Source organism: Oncorhynchus gorbuscha, linkage group LG12 (genome assembly GCF_021184085.1).
Source record: "Oncorhynchus gorbuscha isolate QuinsamMale2020 ecotype Even-year linkage group LG12, OgorEven_v1.0, whole genome shotgun sequence".
Classification (NCBI taxonomy): Eukaryota; Metazoa; Chordata; class Actinopteri; order Salmoniformes; family Salmonidae; genus Oncorhynchus; species Oncorhynchus gorbuscha.
Window position 1 is genome coordinate 48,363,848 of NC_060184.1, and position 26,936 is coordinate 48,390,783.

Here is a 26,936-nt window from a genome sequence, read left to right on the forward strand (position 1 = left end):
GAGCTTTCTTTTCAGCACCAAAACATCCTTACCACTGCTACACCTGGCTATCAGCGTAGCCTTGTCTGGCAGCGAAACAGTTCATTCAGCCTCATTTACTGCCTTAAAAAAAACATACTGTAGCTGATATGGCTGACTTGCTTAAACAAATGTGGTTCCTACTGACAATTGAGATGTACAATCTATGCTGGGGACAATAAAAGGCCACTTTAAAATGTGCAGTTTTTTCACAAAACACAAAGCCATAGATGTCTCAAGTTTTGAAATGAAAAATGAGTTCAAAATACATTATATACAGTCTAAAGCAGGGGTGCAACTTTGGTTTTCGAAATGGGGGGACATAACTATTATTATTTTTAATTTTTTCACCAGTTGGATAAACACTCCAAACAGCCTATCCGACTGCTTGGAGGTGACCGCATGGTCGTAAAGTATACCGTAGCCTCGTTTTGTATCACATTCCAACGATAGAACTTGGGGGACAAAAATGTAATTTCAGAATGAGGGGTTGGGGACAGGACATGTACTCCCTGATTTAAAGAATCAGTGTCTTTTGGGGGTTTTGCATTTTATTATGTTTTATATACAAGTCTACATCTTATTCATTTTGTTTTCCAGAAAGAGTGGAACTATTTCAACGTCTTCCTTCCCAAAGAGGGCAAAGACTCCAGCCTGCCCATGTTCTTCTGTTCCAAGTGGAGTGTGGGAAAAGTAGTGGACTACGCTGCCTCACTGGCCAGCCTCAAGAACAACAACAATATACTAACAACTAATCTAAAAGAAAACAGCCACTAGCAGCAGGCTCCAAGTAGACAAACCTATTCTACCGTTATCATCATACAAATACGAATCAACATTCAAATTAACATTTATTATAACGTGTAGTTTCACAATCATGTTTGTCACAATACATTTCACAATAATACAAATCCTGACTCACTAGATCTATTGGAGTCATTTGAATACTATGAAGATGTTTTTATGATTAATAAAGCTGTAGATTGTTTGGTGGAAGAGGGGTTCCAATTGTCACTTTTATAGCACTCCTACTATTGAGTAACGCTTCATGTATTTTGAATTCACTATTTGAATCAGGAATTTAGTACAGATATTGATTAAAGCAAAACTGTTCATTTAAGTTGATGTTAGCTAGAACCAAGTCATGTCTGGCCATTTATTTAATGCACAGCTGCTTTCAACAGACCCAGGTGGGACTTGAACCCACAATCCCCAGCTCCGGAGGCTGATGCCTTATCCATTAGGCCACTGGATCTCTTATTCACAAAAGAAAATTACATCTTGGTGGGGCAAACATACTTGAAACGTTTTGATGCATGCCAGCAAAGCCATTACACAAGACAATACAACATTAAAGAATACATTCATTGCACTATAACAGTGACAAACGGTACCCACAAACAGTTAGGCCCCATATAAAGCTTTCCCAACAGCAGAGCTTTCTTTTCAGCACCAAAACATCCTTACCACTGCTACACCTGGCTATCAGCGTAGCCTTGTCTGGCAGCGAAACAGTTCATTCAGCCTCATTTACTGCCTTAAAAAAACATACTGTAGCTGATATGGCTGACTTGCTTAAACAAATGTGGTTCCTACTGACAATTGAGATGTACAATCTATGCTGGGGACAATAAAAGGCCACTTTAAAATGTGCAGTTTTTTCACAAAACACAAAGCCATAGATGTCTCAAGTTTTGAAATGAAAAATGAGTTCAAAATACATTATATACAGTCTAAAGCAGGGGTGCAACTTTGGTTTTCGAAATGGGGGGACATAACTATTATTATTTTTAATTTTTTCACCAGTTGGATAAACACTCCAAACAGCCTATCCGACTGCTTGGAGGTGACCGCATGGTCGTAAAGTATACCGTAGCCTCGTTTTGTATCACATTCCAACGATAGAACTTGGGGGACAAAAATGTAATTTCAGAATGAGGGGTTGGGGACAGGACATGTACTCCCCTGATTTAAAGAATCAGTGTCTTTTGGGGGTTTTGCATTTTATTATGTTTTATATACAAGTCTACATCTTATTCATTTTGTTTTCCAGAAAGAGTGGAACTATTTCAACGTCTTCCTTCCCAAAGAGGGCAAAGACTCCAGCCTGCCCATGTTCTTCTGTTCCAAGTGGAGTGTGGGAAAAGTAGTGGACTACGCTGCCTCACTGGCCAGCCTCAAGAACAACAACAATATACTAACAACTAATCTAAAAGAAAACAGCCACTAGCAGCAGGCTCCAAGTAGACAAACCTATTCTACCGTTATCATCATACAAATACGAATCAACATTCAAATTAACATTTATTATAACGTGTAGTTTCACAATCATGTTTGTCACAATACATTTCACAATAATACAAATCCTGACTCACTAGATCTATTGGAGTCATTTGAATACTATGAAGATGTTTTTATGATTAATAAAGCTGTAGATTGTTTGGTGGAAGAGGGGTTCCAATTGTCACTTTTATAGCACTCCTACTATTGAGTAACGCTTCATGTATTTTGAATTCACTATTTGAATCAGGAATTTAGTACAGATATTGATTAAAGCAAAACTGTTCATTTAAGTTGATGTTAGCTAGAACCAAGTCATGTCTGGCCATTTATTTAATGCACAGCTGCTTTCAAGAGACCCAGGTGGGACTTGAACCCACAATCCCCAGCTCCGGAGGCTGATGCCTTATCCATTAGGCCACTGGATCTCTTATTCACAAAAGAAAATTACATCTTGGTGGGGCAAACATACTTGAAACGTTTTGATGCATGCCAGCAAAGCCATTACACAAGACAATACAACATTAAAGAATACATTCATTGCACTATAACAGTGACAAACGGTACCCACAAACAGTTAGGCCCCATATAAAGCTTTCCCAACAGCAGAGCTTTCTTTTCAGCACCAAAACATCCTTACCACTGCTACACCTGGCTATCAGCGTAGCCTTGTCTGGCAGCGAAACAGTTCATTCAGCCTCATTTACTGCCTTAAAAAAACATACTGTAGCTGATATGGCTGACTTGCTTAAACAAATGTGGTTCCTACTGACAATTGAGATGTACAATCTATGCTGGGGACAATAAAAGGCCACTTTAAAATGTGCAGTTTTTTCACAAAACACAAAGCCATAGATGTCTCAAGTTTTGAAATGAAAAATGAGTTCAAAATACATTATATACAGTCTAAAGCAGGGGTGCAACTTTGGTTTTCGAAATGGGGGGGACATAACTATTATTATTTTTAATTTTTTCACCAGTTGGATAAACACTCCAAACAGCCTATCCGACTGCTTGGAGGTGACCGCATGGTCGTAAAGTATACCGTAGCCTCGTTTTGTATCACATTCCAACGATAGAACTTGGGGGGACAAAAATGTAATTTCAGAATGAGGGGGTTGGGGACAGGACATGTACTCCCCTGATTTAAAGAATCAGTGTCTTTTGGGGGGTTTTGCATTTTATTATGTTTTATATACAAGTCTACATCTTATTCATTTTGTTTTCCAGAAAGAGTGGAACTATTTCAACGTCTTCCTTCCCAAAGAGGGCAAAGACTCCAGCCTGCCCATGTTCTTCTGTTCCAAGTGGAGTGTGGGAAAAGTAGTGGACTACGCTGCCTCACTGGCCAGCCTCAAGAACAACAACAATATACTAACAACTAATCTAAAAGAAAACAGCCACTAGCAGCAGGCTCCAAGTAGACAAACCTATTCTACCGTTATCATCATACAAATACGAATCAACATTCAAATTAACATTTATTATAACGTGTAGTTTCACAATCATGTTTGTCACAATACATTTCACAATAATACAAATCCTGACTCACTAGATCTATTGGAGTCATTTGAATACTATGAAGATGTTTTTATGATTAATAAAGCTGTAGATTGTTTGGTGGAAGAGGGGTTCCAATTGTCACTTTTATAGCACTCCTACTATTGAGTAACGCTTCATGTATTTTGAATTCACTATTTGAATCAGGAATTTAGTACAGATATTGATTAAAGCAAAACTGTTCATTTAAGTTGATGTTAGCTAGAACCAAGTCATGTCTGGCCATTTATTTAATGCACAGCTGCTTTCAAGAGACCCAGGTGGGACTTGAACCCACAATCCCCAGCTCCGGAGGCTGATGCCTTATCCATTAGGCCACTGGATCTCTTATTCACAAAAGAAAATTACATCTTGGTGGGGCAAACATACTTGAAACGTTTTGATGCATGCCAGCAAAGCCATTACACAAGACAATACAACATTAAAGAATACATTCATTGCACTATAACAGTGACAAACGGTACCCACAAACAGTTAGGCCCCATATAAAGCTTTCCCAACAGCAGAGCTTTCTTTTCAGCACCAAAACATCCTTACCACTGCTACACCTGGCTATCAGCGTAGCCTTGTCTGGCAGCGAAACAGTTCATTCAGCCTCATTTACTGCCTTTAAGAAAAACATACTGTAGCTGATATGGCTGACTTGCTTAAACAAATGTGGTTCCTACTGACAATTGAGATGTACAATCTATGCTGGGGACAATAAAAGGCCACTTTAAAATGTGCAGTTTTTTCACAAAACACAAAGCCATAGATGTCTCAAGTTTTGAAATGAAAAATGAGTTCAAAATACATTATATACAGTCTAAAGCAGGGGTGCAACTTTGGTTTTCGAAATGGGGGGACATAACTATTATTATTTTTAATTTTTTCACCAGTTGGATAAACACTCCAAACAGCCTATCCGACTGCTTGGAGGTGACCGCATGGTCGTAAAGTATACCGTAGCCTCGTTTTGTATCACATTCCAACGATAGAACTTGGGGGACAAAAATGTAATTTCAGAATGAGGGGTTGGGGACAGGACATGTACTCCCCTGATTTAAAGAATCAGTGTCTTTTGGGGGTTTTGCATTTTATTATGTTTTATATACAAGTCTACATCTTATTCATTTTGTTTTCCAGAAAGAGTGGAACTATTTCAACGTCTTCCTTCCCAAAGAGGGCAAAGACTCCAGCCTGCCCATGTTCTTCTGTTCCAAGTGGAGTGTGGGAAAAGTAGTGGACTACGCTGCCTCACTGGCCAGCCTCAAGAACAACAACAATATACTAACAACTAATCTAAAAGAAAACAGCCACTAGCAGCAGGCTCCAAGTAGACAAACCTATTCTACCGTTATCATCATACAAATACGAATCAACATTCAAATTAACATTTATTATAACGTGTAGTTTCACAATCATGTTTGTCACAATACATTTCACAATAATACAAATCCTGACTCACTAGATCTATTGGAGTCATTTGAATACTATGAAGATGTTTTTATGATTAATAAAGCTGTAGATTGTTTGGTGGAAGAGGGGTTCCAATTGTCACTTTTATAGCACTCCTACTATTGAGTAACGCTTCATGTATTTTGAATTCACTATTTGAATCAGGAATTTAGTACAGATATTGATTAAAGCAAAACTGTTCATTTAAGTTGATGTTAGCTAGAACCAAGTCATGTCTGGCCATTTATTTAATGCACAGCTGCTTTCAACAGACCCAGGTGGGACTTGAACCCACAATCCCCAGCTCCGGAGGCTGATGCCTTATCCATTAGGCCACTGGATCTCTTATTCACAAAGAAAATTACATCTTGGTGGGGCAAACATACTTGAAACGTTTTGATGCATGCCAGCAAAGCCATTACACAAGACAATACAACATTAAAGAATACATTCATTGCACTATAACAGTGACAAACGGTACCCACAAACAGTTAGGCCCCATATAAAGCTTTCCCAACAGCAGAGCTTTCTTTTCAGCACCAAAACATCCTTACCACTGCTACACCTGGCTATCAGCGTAGCCTTGTCTGGCAGCGAAACAGTTCATTCAGCCTCATTTACTGCCTTAAAAAAAACATACTGTAGCTGATATGGCTGACTTGCTTAAACAAATGTGGTTCCTACTGACAATTGAGATGTACAATCTATGCTGGGGACAATAAAAGGCCACTTTAAAATGTGCAGTTTTTTCACAAAACACAAAGCCATAGATGTCTCAAGTTTTGAAATGAAAAATGAGTTCAAAATACATTATATACAGTCTAAAGCAGGGGTGCAACTTTGGTTTTCGAAATGGGGGGACATAACTATTATTATTTTTAATTTTTTCACCAGTTGGATAAACACTCCAAACAGCCTATCCGACTGCTTGGAGGTGTCCGCATGGTCGTAAAGTATACCGTAGCCTCGTTTTGTATCACATTCCAACGATAGAACTTGGGGGACAAAAATGTAATTTCAGAATGAGGGGTTGGGGACAGGACATGTACTCCCCTGATTTAAAGAATCAGTGTCTTTTGGGGGGTTTGCATTTTATTATGTTTTATATACAAGTCTACATCTTATTCATTTTGTTTTCCAGAAAGAGTGGAACTATTTCAACGTCTTCCTTCCCAAAGAGGGCAAAGACTCCAGCCTGCCCATGTTCTTCTGTTCCAAGTGGAGTGTGGGAAAAGTAGTGGACTACGCTGCCTCACTGGCCAGCCTCAAGAACAACAACAATATACTAACAACTAATCTAAAAGAAAACAGCCACTAGCAGCAGGCTCAAGTAGACAAACCTATTCTACCGTTATCATCATACAAATACGAATCAACATTCAAATTAACATTTATTATAACGTGTAGTTTCACAATCATGTTTGTCACAATACATTTCACAATAATACAAATCCTGACTCACTAGATCTATTGGAGTCATTTGAATACTATGAAGATGTTTTTATGATTAATAAAGCTGTAGATTGTTTGGTGGAAGAGGGGTTCCAATTGTCACTTTTATAGCACTCCTACTATTGAGTAACGCTTCATGTATTTTGAATTCACTATTTGAATCAGGAATTTAGTACAGATATTGATTAAAGCAAAACTGTTCATTTAAGTTGATGTTAGCTAGAACCAAGTCATGTCTGGCCATTTATTTAATGCACAGCTGCTTTCAACAGACCCAGGTGGGACTTGAACCCACAATCCCCAGCTCCGGAGGCTGATGCCTTATCCATTAGGCCACTGGATCTCTTATTCACAAAGAAAATTACATCTTGGTGGGGCAAACATACTTGAAACGTTTTGATGCATGCCAGCAAAGCCATTACACAAGACAATACAACATTAAAGAATACATTCATTGCACTATAACAGTGACAAACGGTACCCACAAACAGTTAGGCCCCATATAAAGCTTTCCCAACAGCAGAGCTTTCTTTTCAGCACCAAAACATCCTTACCACTGCTACACCTGGCTATCAGCGTAGCCTTGTCTGGCAGCGAAACAGTTCATTCAGCCTCATTTACTGCCTTAAAAAAACATACTGTAGCTGATATGGCTGACTTGCTTAAACAAATGTGGTTCCTACTGACAATTGAGATGTACAATCTATGCTGGGGACAATAAAAGGCCACTTTAAAATGTGCAGTTTTTTCACAAAACACAAAGCCATAGATGTCTCAAGTTTTGAAATGAAAAATGAGTTCAAAATACATTATATACAGTCTAAAGCAGGGGTGCAACTTTGGTTTTCGAAATGGGGGGACATAACTATTATTATTTTTAATTTTTTCACCAGTTGGATAAACACTCCAAACAGCCTATCCGACTGCTTGGAGGTGACCGCATGGTCGTAAAGTATACCGTAGCCTCGTTTTGTATCACATTCCAACGATAGAACTTGGGGGACAAAAATGTAATTTCAGAATGAGGGGGTTGGGGACAGGACATGTACTCCCTGATTTAAAGAATCAGTGTCTTTTGGGGGTTTTGCATTTTATTATGTTTTATATACAAGTCTACATCTTATTCATTTTGTTTTCCAGAAAGAGTGGAACTATTTCAACGTCTTCCTTCCCAAAGAGGGCAAAGACTCCAGCCTGCCCATGTTCTTCTGTTCCAAGTGGAGTGTGGGAAAAGTAGTGGACTACGCTGCCTCACTGGCCAGCCTCAAGAACAACAACAATATACTAACAACTAATCTAAAAGAAAACAGCCACTAGCAGCAGGCTGCAAGTAGACAAACCTATTCTACCGTTATCATCATACAAATACGAATCAACATTCAAATTAACATTTATTATAACGTGTAGTTTCACAATCATGTTTGTCACAATACATTTCACAATAATACAAATCCTGACTCACTAGATCTATTGGAGTCATTTGAATACTATGAAGATGTTTTTATGATTAATAAAGCTGTAGATTGTTTGGTGGAAGAGGGGTTCCAATTGTCACTTTTATAGCACTCCTACTATTGAGTAACGCTTCATGTATTTTGAATTCACTATTTGAATCAGGAATTTAGTACAGATATTGATTAAAGCAAAACTGTTCATTTAAGTTGATGTTAGCTAGAACCAAGTCATGTCTGGCCATTTATTTAATGCACAGCTGCTTTCAACAGACCCAGGTGGGACTTGAACCCACAATCCCCAGCTCCGGAGGCTGATGCCTTATCCATTAGGCCACTGGATCTCTTATTCACAAAAGAAAATTACATCTTGGTGGGGCAAACATACTTGAAACGTTTTGATGCATGCCAGCAAAGCCATTACACAAGACAATACAACATTAAAGAATACATTCATTGCACTATAACAGTGACAAACGGTACCCACAAACAGTTAGGCCCCATATAAAGCTTTCCCAACAGCAGAGCTTTCTTTTCAGCACCAAAACATCCTTACCACTGCTACACCTGGCTATCAGCGTAGCCTTGTCTGGCAGCGAAACAGTTCATTCAGCCTCATTTACTGCCTTAAAAAAACATACTGTAGCTGATATGGCTGACTTGCTTAAACAAATGTGGTTCCTACTGACAATTGAGATGTACAATCTATGCTGGGGACAATAAAAGGCCACTTTAAAATGTGCAGTTTTTTCACAAAACACAAAGCCATAGATGTCTCAAGTTTTGAAATGAAAAATGAGTTCAAAATACATTATATACAGTCTAAAGCAGGGGTGCAACTTTGGTTTTCGAAATGGGGGACATAACTATTATTATTTTTAATTTTTTCACCAGTTGGATAAACACTCCAAACAGCCTATCCGACTGCTTGGAGGTGACCGCATGGTCGTAAAGTATACCGTAGCCTCGTTTTGTATCACATTCCAACGATAGAACTTGGGGGACAAAAATGTAATTTCAGAATGAGGGGTTGGGGACAGGACATGTACTCCCCTGATTTAAAGAATCAGTGTCTTTTGGGGGTTTTGCATTTTATTATGTTTTATATACAAGTCTACATCTTATTCATTTTGTTTTCCAGAAAGAGTGGAACTATTTCAACGTCTTCCTTCCCAAAGAGGGCAAAGACTCCAGCCTGCCCATGTTCTTCTGTTCCAAGTGGAGTGTGGGAAAAGTAGTGGACTACGCTGCCTCACTGGCCAGCCTCAAGAACAACAACAATATACTAACAACTAATCTAAAAGAAAACAGCCACTAGCAGCAGGCTCCAAGTAGACAAACCTATTCTACCGTTATCATCATACAAATACGAATCAACATTCAAATTAACATTTATTATAACGTGTAGTTTCACAATCATGTTTGTCACAATACATTTCACAATAATACAAATCCTGACTCACTAGATCTATTGGAGTCATTTGAATACTATGAAGATGTTTTTATGATTAATAAAGCTGTAGATTGTTTGGTGGAAGAGGGGTTCCAATTGTCACTTTTATAGCACTCCTACTATTGAGTAACGCTTCATGTATTTTGAATTCACTATTTGAATCAGGAATTTAGTACAGATATTGATTAAAGCAAAACTGTTCATTTAAGTTGATGTTAGCTAGAACCAAGTCATGTCTGGCCATTTATTTAATGCACAGCTGCTTTCAACAGACCCAGGTGGGACTTGAACCCACAATCCCCAGCTCCGGAGGCTGATGCCTTATCCATTAGGCCACTGGATCTCTTATTCACAAAGAAAATTACATCTTGGTGGGGCAAACATACTTGAAACGTTTTGATGCATGCCAGCAAAGCCATTACACAAGACAATACAACATTAAAGAATACATTCATTGCACTATAACAGTGACAAACGGTACCCACAAACAGTTAGGCCCCATATAAAGCTTTCCCAACAGCAGAGCTTTCTTTTCAGCACCAAAACATCCTTACCACTGCTACACCTGGCTATCAGCGTAGCCTTGTCTGGCAGCGAAACAGTTCGTTCAGCCTCGTTTACCGCCTTTAAGAAAAACATACTGTAGCTGATATGGCTGACTTGCTTAAACAAATGTGGTTCCTACTGACAATAGAGATGTACAATCTATGCTGGGGACAATAAAAGGCCACTTTAAAATGTGCAGTTTTTTCACAAAACACAAAGCCATAGATGTCTCAAGTTTTGAAATGAAAAATGAGTTCAAAATACATTATATACAGTCTAAAGCAGGGGTGCAACTTTGGTTTTCGAAATGGGGGACATAAATATTATTATTTTTAATTTTTTCACCAGTTGGATAAACACTCCAAACAGCCTATCCGACTGCTTGGAGGTGACCGCATGGTCGTAAAGTATACCGTAGCCTCGTTTTGTATCACATTCCAACGATAGAACTTGGGGGACAAAAATGTAATTTCAGAATGAGGGGGATTGGGGACAGGACATGTACTCCCCTGATTTAAAGAATCAGTGTCTTTTGGGGGTTTTGCATTTTATTATGTTTTATATACAAGTCTACATCTTATTCATTTTGTTTTCCAGAAAGAGTGGAACTATTTCAACGTCTTCCTTCCCAAAGAGGGCAAAGACTCCAGCCTGCCCATGTTCTTCTGTTCCAAGTGGAGTGTGGGAAAAGTAGTGGACTACGCTGCCTCACTGGCCAGCCTCAAGAACAACAACAATATACTAACAACTAATCTAAAAGAAAACAGCCACTAGCAGCAGGCTCCAAGTAGACAAACCTATTCTACCGTTATCATCATACAAATACGAATCAACATTCAAATTAACATTTATTATAACGTGTAGTTTCACAATCATGTTTGTCACAATACATTTCACAATAATACAAATCCTGACTCACTAGATCTATTGGAGTCATTTGAATACTATGAAGATGTTTTTATGATTAATAAAGCTGTAGATTGTTTGGTGGAAGGGGGGTTCCAATTGTCACTTTTATAGCACTCCTACTATTGAGTAACGCTTCATGTATTTTGAATTCACTATTTGAATCAGGAATTTAGTACAGATATTGATTAAAGCTAAACTGTTCATTTAAGTTGATGTTAGCTAGAACCAAGTCATGTCTGGCCATTTATTTAATGCACAGCTGCTTTCAACAGACCCAGGTGGGACTTGAACCCACAATCCCCAGCTCCGGAGGCTGATGCCTTATCCATTAGGCCACTGGATCTCTTATTCACAAAAGAAAATTACATCTTGGTGGGGCAAACATACTTGAAACGTTTTGATGCATGCCAGCAAAGCCATTACACAAGACAATACAACATTAAAGAATACATTCATTGCACTATAACAGTGACAAACGGTACCCACAAACAGTTAGGCCCCATATAAAGCTTTCCCAACAGCAGAGCTTTCTTTTCAGCACCAAAACATCCTTACCACTGCTACACCTGGCTATCAGCGTAGCCTTGTCTGGCAGCGAAACAGTTCGTTCAGCCTCGTTTACTGCCTTTAAGAAAAACATACTGTAGCTGATATGGCTGACTTGCTTAAACAAATGTGGTTCCTACTGACAATTGAGATGTACAATCTATGCTGGGGACAATAAAAGGCCACTTTAAAATGTGCAGTTTTTTCACAAAACACAAAGCCATAGATGTCTCAAGTTTTGAAATGAAAAATGAGTTCAAAATACATTATATACAGTCTAAAGCAGGGGTGCAACTTTGGTTTTCGAAATGGGGGGGACATAACTATTATTATTTTTAATTTTTTCACCAGTTGGATAAACACTCCAAACAGCCTATCCGACTGCTTGGAGGTGTCCGCATGGTCGTAAAGTATACCGTAGCCTCGTTTTGTATCACATTCCAACGATAGAACTTGGGGGACAAAAATGTAATTTCAGAATGAGGGGGTTGGGGACAGGACATGTACTCCCTGATTTAAAGAATCAGTGTCTTTTGGGGGGTTTGCATTTTATTATGTTTTATATACAAGTCTACATCTTATTCATTTTGTTTTCCAGAAAGAGTGGAACTATTTCAACGTCTTCCTTCCCAAAGAGGGCAAAGACTCCAGCCTGCCCATGTTCTTCTGTTCCAAGTGGAGTGTGGGAAAAGTAGTGGACTACGCTGCCTCACTGGCCAGCCTCAAGAACAACAACAATATACTAACAACTAATCTAAAAGAAAACAGCCACTAGCAGCAGGCTCCAAGTAGACAAACCTATTCTACCGTTATCATCATACAAATACGAATCAACATTCAAATTAACATTTATTATAACGTGTAGTTTCACAATCATGTTTGTCACAATACATTTCACAATAATACAAATCCTGACTCACTAGATCTATTGGAGTCATTTGAATACTATGAAGATGTTTTTATGATTAATAAAGCTGTAGATTGTTTGGTGGAAGAGGGGTTCCAATTGTCACTTTTATAGCACTCCTACTATTGAGTAACGCTTCATGTATTTTGAATTCACTATTTGAATCAGGAATTTAGTACAGATATTGATTAAAGCTAAACTGATCATATAAGTTGATCTTAGCTAGAACCAAGTCATGTCTGGCCATTTATCTAATGCATAGCTGCTTTCAACAGACCCAGGTGGGACTTGAACCCACAATCCCCAGCTCCGGAGGCTGATGCCTTATCCATTAGGCCACTGGATCTCTTATTCCCAACAGAAAATTACATCTCGGTGGGGCAAACATACTTGAAACGTTTTGATGCATGCCAGCAAAGCCATTACACAAGACAATACAACATTAAAGAATACATTCATTGCACTATAACAGTGACAAACTGTACCCACAAACAGTTAGGCCCTATATAAAGCTTTCCCAACAGCAGAGCTTTCTTTTCAGCACCAAAACATCCTTACCACTGCTACACCTGGCTATCAGCGTAGCCTTGTCTGGCAGCGAAACAGTTCGTTCAGCCTCGTTTACTGCCTTTAAGAAAAACATACTGTAGCTGATATGGCTGACTTGCTTAAACAAATGTGGTCCCTACTGACAATTGAGATGTACAATCTATGCTGGGGACAATAAAAGGCCACTTTAAAATGTGCAGTTTTTCACAAAACACAAAGCCATAGATGTCTCAAGTTTTGAAATGAAAAATGAGTTCAAAATACATTATATACAGTCTAAAGCAGGGGTGCAACTTTGGTTTTCGAAATGGGGGGACATAACTATTATTATTTTTAATTTTTTCACCAGTTGGATAAACACTCCAAACAGCCTATCCGACTGCTTGGAGGTGACCGCATGGTCGTAAAGTATACCGTAGCCTCGTTTTGTATCACATTCCAACGATAGAACTTGGGGGACAAAAATGTAATTTCAGAATGAGGGGGTTGGGGACAGGACATGTACTCCCTGATTTAAAGAATCAGTGTCTTTTGGGGGTTTTGCATTTTATTATGTTTTATATACAAGTCTACATCTTATTCATTTTGTTTTCCAGAAAGAGTGGAACTATTTCAACGTCTTCCTTCCCAAAGAGGGCAAAGACTCCAGCCTGCCCATGTTCTTCTGTTCCAAGTGGAGTGTGGGAAAAGTAGTGGACTACGCTGCCTCACTGGCCAGCCTCAAGAACAACAACAATATACTAACAACTAATCTAAAAGAAAACAGCCACTAGCAGCAGGCTCCAAGTAGACAAACCTATTCTACCGTTATCATCATACAAATACGAATCAACATTCAAATTAACATTTATTATAACGTGTAGTTTCACAATCATGTTTGTCACAATACATTTCACAATAATACAAATCCTGACTCACTAGATCTATTGGAGTCATTTGAATACTATGAAGATGTTTTTATGATTAATAAAGCTGTAGATTGTTTGGTGGAAGAAGGGGTTCCAATTGTCACTTTTATAGCACTCCTACTATTGAGTAACGCTTCATGTATTTTGAATTCACTATTTGAATCAGGAATTTAGTACAGATATTGATTAAAGCTAAACTGATCATATAAGTTGATCTTAGCTAGAACCAAGTCATGTCTGGCCATTTATCTAATGCATAGCTGCTTTCAACAGACCCAGGTGGGACTTGAACCCACAATCCCCAGCTCCGGAGGCTGATGCCTTATCCATTAGGCCACTGGATCTCTTATTCCCAACAGAAAATTACATCTCGGTGGGGCAAACATACTTGAAACGTTTTGATGCATGCCAGCAAAGCCATTACACAAGACAATACAACATTAAAGAATACATTCATTGCACTATAACAGTGACAAACGGTACCCACAAACAGTTAGGCCCTATATAAAGCTTTCCCAACAGCAGAGCTTTCTTTTCAGCACCAAAACATCCTTACCACTGCTACACCTGGCTATCAGCGTAGCCTTGTCTGGCAGCGAAACAGTTCATTCAGCCTCATTTACTGCCTTTAAGAAAAACATACTGTAGCTGATATGGCTGACTTGCTTAAACAAATGTGGTTCCTACTGACAATTGAGATGTACAATCTATGCTGGGGACAATAAAAGGCCACTTTAAAATGTGCAGTTTTTTCACAAAACACAAAGCCATAGATGTCTCAAGTTTTGAAATGAAAAATGAGTTCAAAATACATTATATACAGTCTAAAGCAGGGGTGCAACTTTGGTTTTCGAAATGGGGGACATAACTATTATTATTTTTAATTTTTTCACCAGTTGGATAAACACTCCAAACAGCCTATCCGACTGCTTGGAGGTGTCCGCATGGTCGTAAAGTATACCGTAGACTCGTTTTGTATCACATTCCAACGATAGAACTTGGGGGACAAAAATGTAATTTCAGAATGAGGGGGATGGGGACAGGACATGTACTCCCCTGATTTAAAGAATCAGTGTCTTTTGGGGGTTTTGCATTTTATTATGTTTTATATACAAGTCTACATCTTATTCATTTTGTTTTCCAGAAAGAGTGGAACTATTTCAACGTCTTCCTTCCCAAAGAGGGCAAAGACTCCAGCCTGCCCATGTTCTTCTGTTCCAAGTGGAGTGTGGGAAAAGTAGTGGACTACGCTGCCTCACTGGCCAGCCTCAAGAACAACAACAATATACTAACAACTAATCTAAAAGAAAACAGCCACTAGCAGCAGGCTCCAAGTAGACAAACCTATTCTACCGTTATCATCATACAAATACGAATCAACATTCAAATTAACATTTATTATAACGTGTAGTTTCACAATCATGTTTGTCACAATACATTTCACAATAATACAAATCCTGACTCACTAGATCTATTGGAGTCATTTGAATACTATGAAGATGTTTTTATGATTAATAAAGCTGTTGATTGTTTGGTGCAGTCATGACCTGGAAGAGGGGTTCCAATTGTCACTTTTATAGCACTCCTACTATTGAGTAACGCTTCATGTATTTTGAATTCACTATTTGAATCAGGAATTTAGTACAGATATTGATTAAAGCTAAACTGATCATATAAGTTGATCTTAGCTAGAACCAAGTCATGTCTGGCCATTTATCTAATGCATAGCTGCTTTCAACAGACCCAGGTGGGACTTGAACCCACAATCCCCAGCTCCGGAGGCTGATGCCTTATCCATTAGGCCACTGGATCTCTTATTCCCAACAGAAAATTACATCTCGGTGGGGCAAACATACTTGAAACGTTTTGATGCATGCCAGCAAAGCCATTACACAAGACAATACAACATTAAAGAATACATTCATTGCACTATAACAGTGACAAACGGTACCCACAAACAGTTAGGCCCTATATAAAGCTTTCCCAACAGCAGAGCTTTCTTTTCAGCACCAAAACATCCTTACCACTGCTACACCTGGCTATCAGCGTAGCCTTGTCTGGCAGCGAAACAGTTCGTTCAGCCTCGTTTACTGCCTTTAAGAAAAACATACTGTAGCTGATATGGCTGACTTGCTTAAACAAATGTGGTTCCTACTGACAATTGAGATGTACAATCTATGCTGGGGACAATAAAAGGCCACTTTAAAATGTGCAGTTTTTTCACAAAACACAAAGCCATAGATGTCTCAAGTTTTGAAATGAAAAATGAGTTCAAAATACATTATATACAGTCTAAAGCAGGGGTGCAACTTTGGTTTTCGAAATGGGGGGACATAACTATTATTATTTTTAATTTTTTCACCAGTTGGATAAACACTCCAAACAGCCTATCCGACTGCTTGGAGGTGTCCGCATGGTCGTAAAGTATACCGTAGACTCGTTTTGTATCACATTCCAACGATAGAACTTGGGGGACAAAAATGTAATTTCAGAATGAGGGGGATGGGGACAGGACATGTACTCCCTGATTTAAAGAATCAGTGTCTTTTGGGGGTTTTGCATTTTATTATGTTTTATATACAAGTCTACATCTTATTCATTTTGTTTTCCAGAAAGAGTGGAACTATTTCAACGTCTTCCTTCCCAAAGAGGGCAAAGACTCCAGCCTGCCCATGTTCTTCTGTTCCAAGTGGAGTGTGGGAAAAGTAGTGGACTACGCTGCCTCACTGGCCAGCCTCAAGAACAACAACAATATACTAACAACTAATCTAAAAGAAAACAGCCACTAGCAGCAGGCTCCAAGTAGACAAACCTATTCTACCGTTATCATCATACAAATACGAATCAACATTCAAATTAACATTTATTATAACGTGTAGTTTCACAATCATGTTTGTCACAATACATTTCACAATAATACAAATCCTGACTCACTAGATCTATTGGAGTCATTTGAATACTATGAAGATGTTTTTATGATTAATAAAGCTGTTGATTGTTTGGTGGAAGGAAGGGGTTCCAATTGTCACTTTTATAGCACTCCTACTATTGAGTAACGCTTCATGTATTTTGAATTCACTATTTGAATCAGGAATTTAGTACAGATATTGATTAAAGCTAAACTGATCATATAAGTTGATCTTAGCTAGAACCAAGTCATGTCTGGCCATTTATCTTATGCATAGCTGCTTTCAACAGACCCAGGTGGGACTTGAACCCACAATCCCCAGCTCCAGAGGCTGATGCCTTATCCATTAGGCCACTGGATCTCTTATTCCCAACAGAAAATTACATCTCGGTGGGGCAAACATACTTGAAACGTTTTGATGCATGCCAGCAAAGCCATTACACAAGACAATACAACATTAAAGAATACATTCATTGCACTATAACAGTGACAAACGGTACCCACAAACAGTTAGGCCCTATATAAAGCTTTCCCAACAGCAGAGCTTTCTTTTCAGCACCAAAACATCTTACCACTGCTACACCTGGCTATCAGCGTAGCCTTGTCTGGCACTCAAAACAGTTCATTCAGCCTCGTTTACTGCCTTTAAGAAAAACATACTGTAGCTGATATGGCTGACTTGCTTAAACAAATGTGGTTCCTACTGACAATTGAGATGTACAATCTAATCTGGGGACAATAAAAGGCCACTTTAAAATGTGCAGTTTTTTCACAAAACACAAAGCCATAGATGTCTCAAGTTTTGAAATGAAAAATGAGTTCAAAATACATTATATACAGTCTAAAGCAGGGGTGCAAAATGGGGGGACATAAATAAATATTATTTTTTTTAATTTTTTCACCAGTTGGATAAACACTCCAAACAGCCTATCCGACTGCTTGGAGGTGACCGCATGGTCGTAAAGTATACCGTAGACTCGTTTTGTATCACATTCCAATGATAGAACTTGGGGGGACAAAAATGTAATTTCAGAATGAGGGGGTTGGGGACAGGACATGTACTCCCCTGATTTAAAGAATCAGTGTCTTTTGGGGGTTTTGCATTTTATTATGTTTTATATACAAGTCTACATCTTATTCATTTTGTTTTCCAGAAAGAGTGGAACTATTTCAACGTCTTCCTTCCCAAAGAGGGCAAAGACTCCAGCCTGCCCATGTTCTTCTGTTCCAAGTGGAGTGTGGGAAAAGTAGTGGACTACGCTGCCTCACTGGCCAGCCTCAAGAACAACAACAATATACTAACAACTAATCTAAAAGAAAACAGCCACTAGCAGCAGGCTCCAAGTAGACAAACCTATTCTACCGTTATCATCATACAAATACGAATCAACATTCAAATTAACATTTATTATAACGTGTAGTTTCACAATCATGTTTGTCACAATACATTTCACAATAATACAAATCCTGACTCACTAGATCTATTGGAGTCATTTGAATACTATGAAGATGTTTTTATGATTAATAAAGCTGTAGATTGTTTGGTGGAAGAGGGGTTCCAATTGTCACTTTTATAGCACTCCTACTATTGAGTAACGCTTCATGTATTTTGAATTCACTATTTGAATCAGGAATTTAGTACAGATATTGATTAAAGCAAAACTGTTCATTTAAGTTGATGTTAGCTAGAACCAAGTCATGTCTGGCCATTTATTTAATGCACAGCTGCTTTCAAGAGACCCAGGTGGGACTTGAACCCACAATCCCCAGCTCCGGAGGCTGATGCCTTATCCATTAGGCCACTGGATCTCTTATTCACAAAAGAAAATTACATCTTGGTGGGGCAAACATACTTGAAACGTTTTGATGCATGCCAGCAAAGCCATTACACAAGACAATACAACATTAAAGAATACATTCATTGCACTATAACAGTGACAAACGGTACCCACAAACAGTTAGGCCCCATATAAAGCTTTCCCAACAGCAGAGCTTTCTTTTCAGCACCAAAACATCCTTACCACTGCTACACCTGGCTATCAGCGTAGCCTTGTCTGGCAGCGAAACAGTTCATTCAGCCTCATTTACTGCCTTAAAAAAACATACTGTAGCTGATATGGCTGACTTGCTTAAACAAATGTGGTTCCTACTGACAATTGAGATGTACAATCTATGCTGGGGACAATAAAAGGCCACTTTAAAATGTGCAGTTTTTTCACAAAACACAAAGCCATAGATGTCTCAAGTTTTGAAATGAAAAATGAGTTCAAAATACATTATATACAGTCTAAAGCAGGGGTGCAACTTTGGTTTTCGAAATGGGGGACATAACTATTATTATTTTTAATTTTTTCACCAGTTGGATAAACACTCCAAACAGCCTATCCGACTGCTTGGAGGTGACCGCATGGTCGTAAAGTATACCGTAGCCTCGTTTTGTATCACATTCCAACGATAGAACTTGGGGGACAAAAATGTAATTTCAGAATGAGGGGGATGGGGACAGGACATGTACTCCCTGATTTAAAGAATCAGTGTCTTTTGGGGGTTTTGCATTTTATTATGTTTTATATACAAGTCTACATCTTATTCATTTTGTTTTCCAGAAAGAGTGGAACTATTTCAACGTCTTCCTTCCCAAAGAGGGCAAAGACTCCAGCCTGCCCATGTTCTTCTGTTCCAAGTGGAGTGTGGGAAAAGTAGTGGACTACGCTGCCTCACTGGCCAGCCTCAAGAACAACAACAATATACTAACAACTAATCTAAAAGAAAACAGCCACTAGCAGCAGGCTCCAAGTAGACAAACCTATTCTACCGTTATCATCATACAAATACGAATCAACATTCAAATTAACATTTATTATAACGTGTAGTTTCACAATCATGTTTGTCACAATACATTTCACAATAATACAAATCCTGACTCACTAGATCTATTGGAGTCATTTGAATACTATGAAGATGTTTTTATGATTAATAAAGCTGTAGATTGTTTGGTGGAAGAGGGGTTCCAATTGTCACTTTTATAGCACTCCTACTATTGAGTAACGCTTCATGTATTTTGAATTCACTATTTGAATCAGGAATTTAGTACAGATATTGATTAAAGCTAAACTGATCATTTAAGTTGATCTTAGCTAGAACCAAGTCATGTCTGGCCATTTATCTTAATGCATAGCTGCTTTCAACAGACCCAGGTGGGACTTGAACCCACAATCCCCAGCTCCGGAGGCTGATGCCTTATCCATTAGGCCACTGGATCTCTTATTCCCAACAGAAAATTACATCTCGGTGGGGCAAACATACTTGAAACGTTTTGATGCATGCCAGCAAAGCCATTACACAAGACAATACAACATTAAAGAATACATTCATTGCACTATAACAGTGACAAACGGTACCCACAAACAGTTAGGCCCTATATAAAGCTTTCCCAACAGCAGAGCTTTCTTTTCAGCACCAAAACATCCTTACCACTGCTACACCTGGCTATCAGCGTAGCCTTGTCTGGCAGCTCGAAACAGTTCATTCAGCCTCATTTACTGCCTTTAAAAAAACATACTGTAGCTGATATGGCTGACTTGCTTAAACAAATGTGGTTCCTACTGACAATTGAGATGTACAATCTATGCTGGGGACAATAAAAGGCCACTTTAAAATGTGCAGTTTTTTCACAAAACACAAAGCCATAGATGTCTCAAGTTTTGAAATGAAAAATGAGTTCAAAATACATTATATACAGTCTAAAGCAGGGGTGCAACTTTGGTTTTCAAATGGGGGGACATAACTATTATTATTTTTTAATTTTTTCACCAGTTGGATAAACACTCCAAACAGCCTATCCGACTGCTTGGAGGTGACCGCATGGTCGTAAAGTATACCGTAGCCTCGTTTTGTATCACATTCCAACGATAGAACTTGGGGGACAAAAATGTAATTTCAGAATGAGGGGGTTGGGGACAGGACATGTACTCCCTGATTTAAAGAATCAGTGTCTTTTGGGGGTTTTGCATTTTATTATGTTTTATATACAAGTCTACATCTTATTCATTTTGTTTTCCAGAAAGAGTGGAACTATTTCAACGTCTTCCTTCCCAAAGAGGGCAAAGACTCCAGCCTGCCCATGTTCTTCTGTTCCAAGTGGAGTGTGGGAAAAGTAGTGGACTACGCTGCCTCACTGGCCAGCCTCAAGAACAACAACAATATACTAACAACTAATCTAAAAGAAAACAGCCACTAGCAGCAGGCTCCAAGTAGACAAACCTATTCTACCGTTATCATCATACAAATACGAATCAACATTCAAATTAACATTTATTATAACGTGTAGTTTCACAATCATGTTTGTCACAATACATTTCACAATAATACAAATCCTGACTCACTAGATCTATTGGAGTCATTTGAATACTATGAAGATGTTTTTATGATTAATAAAGCTGTAGATTGTTTGGTGGAAGAGGGGTTCCAATTGTCACTTTTATAGCACTCCTACTATTGAGTAACGCTTCATGTATTTTGAATTCACTATTTGAATCAGGAATTTAGTACAGATATTGATTAAAGCAAAACTGTTCATTTAAGTTGATGTTAGCTAGAACCAAGTCATGTCTGGCCATTTATTTAATGCACAGCTGCTTTCAACAGACCCAGGTGGGACTTGAACCCACAATCCCCAGCTCCGGAGGCTGATGCCTTATCCATTAGGCCACTGGATCTCTTATTCACAAAGAAAATTACATCTTGGTGGGGCAAACATACTTGAAACGTTTTGATGCATGCCAGCAAAGCCATTACACAAGACAATACAACATTAAAGAATACATTCATTGCACTATAACAGTGACAAACGGTACCCACAAACAGTTAGGCCATATATATAAAGCTTTCCCAACAGCAGAGCTTTCTTTTCAGCACCAAAACATCCTTACCACTGCTACACCTGGCTATCAGCGTAGCCTTGTCTGGCAGCAAACAGTTCATTCAGCCTCATTTACTGCCTTAAAAAAACATACTGTAGCTGATATGGCTGACTTGCTTAAACAAATGTGGTTCCTACTGACAGTAGAGATGTACAATCTATGCTGGGGACAATAAAAGGCCACTTTAAAATGTGCAGTTTTTTCACAAAACACAAAGCCATAGATGTCTCAAGTTTTGAAATGAAAAATGAGTTCAAAATACATTATATACAGTCTAAAGCAGGGGTGCAACTTTGGTTTTCGAAATGGGGGGACATAACTATTATTATTTTTAATTTTTTCACCAGTTGGATAAACACTCCAAACAGCCTATCCGACTGCTTGGAGGTGACCGCATGGTCGTAAAGTATACCGTAGCCTCGTTTTGTATCACATTCCAACGATAGAACTTGGGGGACAAAAATGTAATTTCAGAATGAGGGGGTTGGGGACAGGACATGTACTCCCTGATTTAAAGAATCAGTGTCTTTTGGGGGTTTTGCATTTTATTATGTTTTATATACAAGTCTACATCTTATTCATTTTGTTTTCCAGAAAGAGTGGAACTATTTCAACGTCTTCCTTCCCAAAGAGGGCAAAGACTCCAGCCTGCCCATGTTCTTCTGTTCCAAGTGGAGTGTGGGAAAAGTAGTGGACTACGCTGCCTCACTGGCCAGCCTCAAGAACAACAACAATATACTAACAACTAATCTAAAAGAAAACAGCCACTAGCAGCAGGCTCCAAGTAGACAAACCTATTCTACCGTTATCATCATACAAATACGAATCAACATTCAAATTAACATTTATTATAACGTGTAGTTTCACAATCATGTTTGTCACAATACATTTCACAATAATACAAATCCTGACTCACTAGATCTATTGGAGTCATTTGAATACTATGAAGATGTTTTTATGATTAATAAAGCTGTAGATTGTTTGGTGGAAGAGGGGTTCCAATTGTCACTTTTATAGCACTCCTACTATTGAGTAACGCTTCATGTATTTTGAATTCACTATTTGAATCAGGAATTTAGTACAGATATTGATTAAAGCAAAACTGTTCATTTAAGTTGATGTTAGCTAGAACCAAGTCATGTCTGGCCATTTATTTAATGCACAGCTGCTTTCAAGAGACCCAGGTGGGACTTGAACCCACAATCCCCAGCTCCGGAGGCTGATGCCTTATCCATTAGGCCACTGGATCTCTTATTCACAAAAGAAAATTACATCTTGGTGGGGCAAACATACTTGAAACGTTTTGATGCATGCCAGCAAAGCCATTACACAAGACAATACAACATTAAAGAATACATTCATTGCACTATAACAGTGACAAACGGTACCCACAAACAGTTAGGCCCCATATAAAGCTTTCCCAACAGCAGAGCTTTCTTTTCAGCACCAAAACATCCTTACCACTGCTACACCTGGCTATCAGCGTAGCCTTGTCTGGCAGCGAAACAGTTCATTCAGCCTCATTTACTGCCTTAAAAAAACATACTGTAGCTGATATGGCTGACTTGCTTAAACAAATGTGGTTCCTACTGACAATTGAGATGTACAATCTATGCTGGGGACAATAAAAGGCCACTTTAAAATGTGCAGTTTTTTCACAAAACACAAAGCCATAGATGTCTCAAGTTTTGAAATGAAAAATGAGTTCAAAATACATTATATACAGTCTAAAGCAGGGGTGCAACTTTGGTTTTCGAAATGGGGGGACATAACTATTATTATTTTTAATTTTTTCACCAGTTGGATAAACACTCCAAACAGCCTATCCGACTGCTTGGAGGTGACCGCATGGTCGTAAAGTATACCGTAGCCTCGTTTTGTATCACATTCCAACGATAGAACTTGGGGGACAAAAATGTAATTTCAGAATGAGGGGGTTGGGGACAGGACATGTACTCCCTGATTTAAAGAATCAGTGTCTTTTGGGGGTTTTGCATTTTATTATGTTTTATATACAAGTCTACATCTTATTCATTTTGTTTTCCAGAAAGAGTGGAACTATTTCAACGTCTTCCTTCCCAAAGAGGGCAAAGACTCCAGCCTGCCCATGTTCTTCTGTTCCAAGTGGAGTGTGGGAAAAGTAGTGGACTACGCTGCCTCACTGGCCAGCCTCAAGAACAACAACAATATACTAACAACTAATCTAAAAGAAAACAGCCACTAGCAGCAGGCTCCAAGTAGACAAACCTATTCTACCGTTATCATCATACAAATACGAATCAACATTCAAATTAACATTTATTATAACGTGTAGTTTCACAATCATGTTTGTCACAATACATTTCACAATAATACAAATCCTGACTCACTAGATCTATTGGAGTCATTTGAATACTATGAAGATGTTTTATGATTAATAAAGCTGTTGATTGTTTGCAGTCATGACCTGGAAGAGGGGTTCCAATTGTCACTTTTATAGCACTCCTACTATTGAGTAACGCTTCATGTATTTTGAATTAAACTATTTGAATCAGGAATTTAGTACAGATATTGATTAAAGCAAAACTGATCATATAAGTTGATCTTAGCTAGAACCAAGTCATGTCTGGCCATTTATTTATGCATAGCTGCTTTCAACAGACCCAGGTGGGACTTGAACCCACAATCCCCAGCTCCAGAGGCTGATGCCTTATCCATTAGGCCACTGGATCTCTTATTCCCAAAAGAAAATTACATCTCGGTGGGGCAAACATACTTGAAACGTTTTGATGCATGCCAGCAAAGCCATTACACAAGACAATACAACATTAAAGAATACATTCATTGCACTATAACAGTGACAAACGGTACCCACAAACAGTTAGGCCCTATATAAAGCTTTCCCAACAGCAGAGCTTTCTTTTCAGCACCAAAACATTCTTACCACTGCTACACCTGGCTATCAGCGTAGCCTTGTCTGGCACTCAAAACAGTTCATTCAGCCTCGTTTACTGCCTTTAAGAAAAACATACTGTAGCTGATATGGCTGACTTGCTTAAACAAATGTGGTTCCTACTGACAATTGAGATGTACAATCTAATCTGGGGACAATAAAAGGCCACTTTAAAATGTGCAGTTTTTTCACAAAACACAAAGCCATAGATGTCTCAAGTTTTGAAATGAAAAATGAGTTCAAAATACATTATATACAGTCTAAAGCAGGGGTGCAAAATGGGGGGGACATAAATAAATATTATTATTTTTAATTTTTTCACCAGTTGGATAAACACTCCAAACAGCCTATCCGACTGCTTGGAGGTGACCGCATGGTCGTAAAGTATACCGTAGCCCCGTTTTGTATCACATTCCAATGATAGAACTTGGGGGACAAAAATCTAATTTCAGAATGAGGGGGTTGGGGACAGGACATGTACTCCCTGATTTAAAGAATCAGTGTCTTTTGGGGGTTTTGCATTTTATTATGTTTTATATACAAGTCTACATCTTATTCATTTTGTTTTCCAGAAAGAGTGGAACTATTTCAACGTCTTCCTTCCCAAAGAGGGCAAAGACTCCAGCCTGCCCATGTTCTTCTGTTCCAAGTGGAGTGTGGGAAAAGTAGTGGACTACGCTGCCTCACTGGCCAGCCTCAAGAACAACAACAATATACTAACAACTAATCTAAAAGAAAACAGCCACTAGCAGCAGGCTCCAAGTAGACAAACCTATTCTACCGTTATCATCATACAAATACGAATCAACATTCAAATTAACATTTATTATAACGTGTAGTTTCACAATCATGTTTGTCACAATACATTTCACAATAATACAAATCCTGACTCACTAGATCTATTGGAGTCATTTGAATACTATGAAGATGTTTTTATGATTAATAAAGCTGTAGATTGTTTGGTGGAAGAGGGGTTCCAATTGTCACTTTTATAGCACTCCTACTATTGAGTAACGCTTCATGTATTTTGAATTCACTATTTGAATCAGGAATTTAGTACAGATATTGATTAAAGCAAAACTGTTCATTTAAGTTGATGTTAGCTAGAACCAAGTCATGTCTGGCCATTTATTTAATGCACAGCTGCTTTCAAGAGACCCAGGTGGGACTTGAACCCACAATCCCCAGCTCCGGAGGCTGATGCCTTATCCATTAGGCCACTGGATCTCTTATTCACAAAAGAAAATTACATCTTGGTGGGGCAAACATACTTGAAACGTTTTGATGCATGCCAGCAAAGCCATTACACAAGACAATACAACATTAAAGAATACATTCATTGCACTATAACAGTGACAAACGGTACCCACAAACAGTTAGGCCCCATATAAAGCTTTCCCAACAGCAGAGCTTTCTTTTCAGCACCAAAACATCCTTACCACTGCTACACCTGGCTATCAGCGTAGCCTTGTCTGGCAGCGAAACAGTTCATTCAGCCTCATTTACTGCCTTAAAAAAACATACTGTAGCTGATATGGCTGACTTGCTTAAACAAATGTGGTTCCTACTGACAATTGAGATGTACAATCTATGCTGGGGACAATAAAAGGCCACTTTAAAATGTGCAGTTTTTTCACAAAACACAAAGCCATAGATGTCTCAAGTTTTGAAATGAAAAATGAGTTCAAAATACATTATATACAGTCTAAAGCAGGGGTGCAACTTTGGTTTTCGAAATGGGGGGGACATAACTATTATTATTTTTTAATTTTTTCACCAGTTGGATAAACACTCCAAACAGCCTATCCGACTGCTTGGAGGTGACCGCATGGTCGTAAAGTATACCGTAGCCTCGTTTTGTATCACATTCCAACGATAGAACTTGGGGGGACAAAAATGTAATTTCAGAATGAGGGGGTTGGGGACAGGACATGTACTCCCCTGATTTAAAGAATCAGTGTCTTTTGGGGGGTTTTGCATTTTATTATGTTTTATATACAAGTCTACATCTTATTCATTTTGTTTTCCAGAAAGAGTGGAACTATTTCAACGTCTTCCTTCCCAAAGAGGGCAAAGACTCCAGCCTGCCCATGTTCTTCTGTTCCAAGTGGAGTGTGGGAAAAGTAGTGGACTACGCTGCCTCACTGGCCAGCCTCAA

The 26,936-nt window shown here is 38.6% G+C and overlaps 18 non-coding genes across 18 annotated transcripts; all 18 read right to left on the reverse strand.

The window, feature by feature from the left end:
* Positions 1 to 1,200: 1,200 nt before the first annotated feature.
* Positions 1,201 to 1,273, reverse strand: trnar-ccg. Its single transcript has one exon. It is a non-coding gene; the product is annotated as a tRNA-Arg (tRNA).
* Positions 1,274 to 2,653: 1,380 nt separating this feature from the next.
* Positions 2,654 to 2,726, reverse strand: trnar-ccg. The gene has a single exon. It is a non-coding gene; the product is annotated as a tRNA-Arg (tRNA).
* A 1,384-nt stretch (positions 2,727 to 4,110) lies between these two features.
* trnar-ccg lies at positions 4,111 to 4,183 on the reverse strand. The gene has a single exon. It is a non-coding gene; the product is annotated as a tRNA-Arg (tRNA).
* Positions 4,184 to 5,565: 1,382 nt separating this feature from the next.
* trnar-ccg lies at positions 5,566 to 5,638 on the reverse strand. Its single transcript has one exon. It is a non-coding gene; the product is annotated as a tRNA-Arg (tRNA).
* A 1,379-nt stretch (positions 5,639 to 7,017) lies between these two features.
* Positions 7,018 to 7,090, reverse strand: trnar-ccg. The gene has a single exon. It is a non-coding gene; the product is annotated as a tRNA-Arg (tRNA).
* A 1,379-nt stretch (positions 7,091 to 8,469) lies between these two features.
* On the reverse strand, positions 8,470 to 8,542 carry trnar-ccg. The gene has a single exon. It is a non-coding gene; the product is annotated as a tRNA-Arg (tRNA).
* Positions 8,543 to 9,921: 1,379 nt separating this feature from the next.
* trnar-ccg lies at positions 9,922 to 9,994 on the reverse strand. Its single transcript has one exon. It is a non-coding gene; the product is annotated as a tRNA-Arg (tRNA).
* Positions 9,995 to 11,376: 1,382 nt separating this feature from the next.
* On the reverse strand, positions 11,377 to 11,449 carry trnar-ccg. The gene has a single exon. It is a non-coding gene; the product is annotated as a tRNA-Arg (tRNA).
* A 1,383-nt stretch (positions 11,450 to 12,832) lies between these two features.
* On the reverse strand, positions 12,833 to 12,905 carry trnar-ccg. Its single transcript has one exon. It is a non-coding gene; the product is annotated as a tRNA-Arg (tRNA).
* Positions 12,906 to 14,287: 1,382 nt separating this feature from the next.
* Positions 14,288 to 14,360, reverse strand: trnar-ccg. The gene has a single exon. It is a non-coding gene; the product is annotated as a tRNA-Arg (tRNA).
* Positions 14,361 to 15,755: 1,395 nt separating this feature from the next.
* Positions 15,756 to 15,828, reverse strand: trnar-ccg. The gene has a single exon. It is a non-coding gene; the product is annotated as a tRNA-Arg (tRNA).
* A 1,384-nt stretch (positions 15,829 to 17,212) lies between these two features.
* Positions 17,213 to 17,285, reverse strand: trnaq-cug. The gene has a single exon. It is a non-coding gene; the product is annotated as a tRNA-Gln (tRNA).
* Positions 17,286 to 18,660: 1,375 nt separating this feature from the next.
* Positions 18,661 to 18,733, reverse strand: trnar-ccg. The gene has a single exon. It is a non-coding gene; the product is annotated as a tRNA-Arg (tRNA).
* A 1,380-nt stretch (positions 18,734 to 20,113) lies between these two features.
* trnar-ccg lies at positions 20,114 to 20,186 on the reverse strand. Its single transcript has one exon. It is a non-coding gene; the product is annotated as a tRNA-Arg (tRNA).
* Positions 20,187 to 21,569: 1,383 nt separating this feature from the next.
* On the reverse strand, positions 21,570 to 21,642 carry trnar-ccg. Its single transcript has one exon. It is a non-coding gene; the product is annotated as a tRNA-Arg (tRNA).
* A 1,380-nt stretch (positions 21,643 to 23,022) lies between these two features.
* trnar-ccg lies at positions 23,023 to 23,095 on the reverse strand. The gene has a single exon. It is a non-coding gene; the product is annotated as a tRNA-Arg (tRNA).
* Positions 23,096 to 24,484: 1,389 nt separating this feature from the next.
* trnaq-cug lies at positions 24,485 to 24,557 on the reverse strand. Its single transcript has one exon. It is a non-coding gene; the product is annotated as a tRNA-Gln (tRNA).
* A 1,375-nt stretch (positions 24,558 to 25,932) lies between these two features.
* On the reverse strand, positions 25,933 to 26,005 carry trnar-ccg. Its single transcript has one exon. It is a non-coding gene; the product is annotated as a tRNA-Arg (tRNA).
* Between the last annotated feature and the right edge of the window lie 931 nt (positions 26,006 to 26,936).